This window comes from Dasypus novemcinctus, chromosome 20 (assembly GCF_030445035.2).
Source record: "Dasypus novemcinctus isolate mDasNov1 chromosome 20, mDasNov1.1.hap2, whole genome shotgun sequence".
NCBI classification, from domain to species: domain Eukaryota; kingdom Metazoa; phylum Chordata; class Mammalia; order Cingulata; family Dasypodidae; genus Dasypus; species Dasypus novemcinctus.
In genome coordinates, this window is record NC_080692.1 from 32,899,471 (window position 1) to 32,904,403 (window position 4,933).

A 4,933-nucleotide genomic window follows, 5' to 3' on the forward strand; every position below is an offset into this window, starting at 1 on the left:
TTTCCTTATCTCTTTTTCCAACTTATTTTGTATTCACTACTATTTCTAATTCATACGCCCATCAGAACCAAAATAGGAGATAAGATGCTGGGGCTTTGGAAATCAGACTGCCGAGGATGAATTCCACGGATCACTAACTGTGTCACCTTGGACAGGGTATTTAACTTTCTTGGCCCTTATCGTCTCATTTATTGCAAAATGGGAATAATAAGAGTACATATTTATGAGAGTTGTGTACGGACTGAATGAGATAAAGTGCTTATCAATGTACATACCACATGTAACGCTCAATAAATGTTATCATTTGAGACAGTAAAAAAAATGGAAAGAGTGAAGTATTTGGATTAGACGTTGATATCTACAGAAATTCACCTTAAGACCTCATCACTCTAAGAATGCAGGATTCAATAAAAGACTGATGTGGAACCTCAGTGTGAAGTTGGTCCATTATATTAACTCTGGCTCTGCAAGCTAATAAGAGCTCTTTTGTTACTCCAAACACCACCAAGTTCAACTGGTCACTGCTCCCCAAAGCTACCCTGCTCGCCTTGGTCTTGGGATGTATCCCAAACTTGCCATCTCACAGCTGATACTATATAGCTCTCAACTCTCTCCTTGACACTGAATATCCTACTTGTTTTCTCATTTCTGCCCTATGTAAAATATAGAAATAAAAAAGATAATTATGAATTAAACATATTGTATAAACTCGTGGAGTTAATAATTAGAATATAGGTCCCCAGAAAATAGAATGAGAGTAAGAACGGAAAGTTGAGAGTTAACCTGAGCAGAATTGATAAAAAAAGTAGTTTGTAAATCTTTGAAAATGAATAGAAATGGTTCAAGCACAGCATGGTGCTTGTAACTAGCAGAGCTGTTATATGGGTATGACTGTGGTTGAAAGGGAAAGTCTAATGTCATATATACTGCTGGAAGGAAAGCTAAAAACTGTAACACAGGACCATATAAGATAGTAAAATCTCATGTAAAATACAAATATGTGTGATATTTCATATATAAGACTTTTAAAATAAAATATATACAATATACTAGAAAGAAGGTAAAAGAATAACAGCTATGTATGGCAAGGGAAGCATAGAGAGATTGAGAGGTGATGAGTTTTATTTGCCTGTTTTTGTTTATTATTATTATTGGAATAATAAAAGTGCACTAAGAATGGTTGAAGTGATGAATGCACAAATATGTGATTGCAATGAATACCACTGATTGTACACTTTTATTGATTTATGCTTTATTAATATGTATCCATAAAGAGGAAAAAAAAGATACTTGGCTACAATATTGCCTTCTTTTGTGACAGCTGACTCTTCTTTGTCCCCTCCACCTCTGCTGACTCTTTTAACCTGCTCCTTGGCTTTCTTACCAACCCATTATATGTACTTTCAGTAGTGGGAAGTAGCCCTCTCTTCTCCAGCTGTAAACCCAAAAGAAGGAACCCATGTACTGTAAAGAGCTCAACTGATAGAGTGTCCGCCTACCACATGGGAGGTCCAGGGTTCAAACCCAGGGCCTTCTGACCCACGTGGTGAGCTGGCCCACACACAGTGCTGATGCATGCAAGGAGTGCCATGCCACGCAGGGGTGTCCCCCATGTAGGGGAGCCCCATGTGCAAGAAGTGTGCCCTGCAAGGAGAGCCGCCCTGTGAGAGCTGATGCAGCAAGATGACACAACAAAAAGAGACACAGATTCCTGGTGCTGCTGACAAGAATGCAAGTGGACACAGAAGAACACAGAAGTGAATAGCCACAGAGAGCAGACAACAGGGGCAGGGGGAAGGTAGGGGAGAGGGAAAAAAAGAACATCCCTGTCATTATCACCGTTTCTATCATCATCCACAGTTAGTATTTTCGATGTGCCAGGATAAACCCTTTATTACAATTAATCTCATTTAACTTTTTTTTTTTAAAAGGCTGTGAGCTGGGTGCTATTTCCCTTCTATAGCGAAAGACAAATGAAGCTTAGAGAGATTAATTAGTTGACCCAAATTATACAATTAATAAGTGATGACAACAGATTATAAATCAAGTCGGACTTCAGAACACACACTTAACCCCTATCTCATACTGTTTAGAGCCAATGTCTAAAAATAGTCTTCTTTCTTGTTTTGTTTGTAATTTTTCATAAAGTGACTAAAACAGCAGTTCTAGGAAGTGGACTTGGCCCAATGGATAGGGCATCTGCTTACCACGTGGGAGGTCTGCAAACCCCGGGCCTCCTTGACCCGTGTGGAGCTGGCCTATGCGTGCAAGGAGTGCCACCCAGCGTGAAAGAAAGTGCAGCCTGCCCAAGAATGGAGCTGACACAACAAGATGATGCAACAACAACAACAAAAAGGAAACACAGATTCCCAGTGCTGCTGATAAGGATAGAAGCGGTCACAGAAGAACACACAGCGAATGGACACAGAGAGCAGACAACTGGGGCAGGGCAGGGGGGGGGGGGGCGGGAAGGGGAGAGAAATAAATAAAAAATAAATCTTTTAAAAAATAAAAAAATAAATAAAACAGCAGTTCTACCCATAGAAATTCTGGTCAGACTCCTGGCATGTAAGATAAATGTCTTTAGAGACCAGTTAAACTCTCTCAGTTTAATGCTCAAGGACAAAGAGATAATAAGTGGAGTTTATTTCAAGTTCATGGAAATCATTGTATTTGACTTTTCATGTCTGTTCAAAAATGCTAACTTCTTTTTCTTTTTACTTCCGAATTCCCTTCCATGAGACCAGTTTATCTAAATTCTCCTTACAAGGTGTTGTGTAATTGTCTTCCCACCACCAGATAACACTTCCACTTCTCAATTTGCAAAGTTTTTGCTTAAAGGAAACTGATACCATAAATCTTATCTTCACTTGCTGTCAGTCTTTTTTAAGAACTAAATTAGATGCTAAATTAGAAACAGTATATCACTATGGAACTGCACATTATAGACTCCTGCTCTCACACTACTTAGCAATCCCTTTGCCTCTTACTGACAAACTGGAAAGTTCAGCCTAGATCCTCCCTCAGTGTAGTTTCTGTGTCATCAAGCAATTACATTTGTATCATTTCAATTTGTTTTTTTAGTCATTCTCATGACATTTAAGGAAGACAGCCAAAGTCAAAGTCATATTTTATTTGACAATTTTAATAACATAGAACACAATGAGGCCAGTGATAAATCACACAGAGGAATTATTCTGGTTGAAGCAGCCCCATCAAATCATGGACTCTGAATGCCCTTCCTGTGTAGCAGCAATGCTATTATTCTCTTTTAACTACATAAGTGAGGATCCCCAAATTCCTTCAGCACAGAGGAGATTACAACTCTGATTTAATGAGGCTTGCTTTCTTTTAGCTAGCCTTGGGGCTTTGAGCACAGCCAGCAGGAAGTGCAAAATCAAGAGAGTGGTAAGTCCATGAGTGTGAAGTTTTGATAAGTGGACAAGTTAGCAAATGGATGGTTTATCTTCAGTGAATTTTTTGCTTTCCTTTTACCTAGAGCAAACAGAGAACAAGAGGCGATTGAATTAGATTCGTATATCAACCCTAATTCCAAAATAACACCTTTTAGAGGCAATCCATTCAGCCGAAAATTTGTTAAGCCATGACTTCATGATATGTCATTCTTCAGGCCTATCGATGGCTGTCAGTTACCTGAGATGCCAATGATTCTAGTTACTAGTACAGATTAGCAATCAATACAGATGAACACTTCTAAATTTCTTTTATCCCCTCTCAAATTCTTCTATTATTATACTTCAGTTATATGGTATTGAAATTTTAGGTAGAGATTTGGCTTATTTTGAATTACATTTTTAATAGTTACATTAATCAATTCAAGGACAATCTGTGGTGGCTATACCTGTCACTTTGGTTAACAGAATAAGTTTGGGGCCCCTACCCGGCCACGCGCCAACCCGACCTCCGCCGGCTTCTGAGACGTCGGGCAACCGGCTCAGCTCAGGCTGCGGGTGGCGGTCCCTGCCCGGCCCGCCTTCTCCGAACAGGTGGCAGGTGGCGCGGGATTCCGGGGTCGAAGCGGGCCCGGAGGCAGGATGCAGACCTGCGGGGGCAGCGCGGCGGGGCGGCGGGCCTTCGACAGCATCTGCCCCAACAGGATGCTAGAGCTGCCGGGCCGGACCCTCGGCAAGCCCGGAAAGCTGGAGAGGAAGGTGGGGCCGGGGCGCGGGGCCGGGGCGCGGGGCCGGGGCGCGCACTCTGGCCCTGGGGGCTGACTCGCGCTCATCGTTTCTGCGCGCGGCTAGTTTGCTCCTCCGCAGAAATTCTTTTCTGGCTGCAGCGGCAGCAGTCCGGTGGCGGTCTACACGGATCCCCCGCACCCGGAGCCCGCCGCGCTGCCAGGTGAGCCCCACGTTCCCCGCGCGCCCCCGCGGGTGTCCCGCGCCGGGTGGGTGCGGCGAGCTCCTCTGCGCCGGGCTCCGGCGTCGTGGCGGGGGTCCCGGTGGCGGGGGTCCCGGCGGCGAGGACCGGAGAGGCTCAGGGCCCGCCCCGCGCCTGGCTCGCGGTCGCCCCGCGCAGCGCCCACTCCGGGAGACCTTCAGGCCCTCGCCGACTGCGCTCGCTGCTCGGGTCGACGCCGCCTCGTGGTGACCCAGCCGCCTCGCAGGCGCCTTCCCTGCTTTCTTGCGGAGCCCAGCGGCCTCCGTTTCAGCTAAACCCGGCTCCGGAGCGGTGGGTGTGTTTCCGCAGCCTGTCGGCTCCGGCAAGGAGAGGTTGCTGGGGCGAGGCTTTGTGCGGGTATCTGAGCTTGGGGACCCGAAGTTCCTCCAACCTCCTAGTATGTGGCGACAGCTACTTCCCCTGACCTTTTCTGACGAACTCTGGACAGAGGGGCTCACCTGGAAGGCTCCTCTACTGCACGGGTCCTTTGCCTATCCCCCTAGCCCCCGCCCACTGTCCCCTGGACCTGCGA

General features: G+C 45.6%; 1 long non-coding RNA gene across 1 annotated transcript; it reads right to left on the reverse strand.

Moving 5' to 3' along the window:
* Positions 1–3,118: 3,118 nt before the first annotated feature.
* On the reverse strand, positions 3,119–4,413 carry LOC139437108 (uncharacterized). Its single transcript, XR_011646699.1, has 2 exons — positions 3,902–4,413; positions 3,119–3,495 (listed from the first exon to the last, which is right to left on the reverse strand). It is a non-coding gene; the product is annotated as an uncharacterized lncRNA (long non-coding RNA).
* Positions 4,414–4,933: the final 520 nt, after the last annotated feature.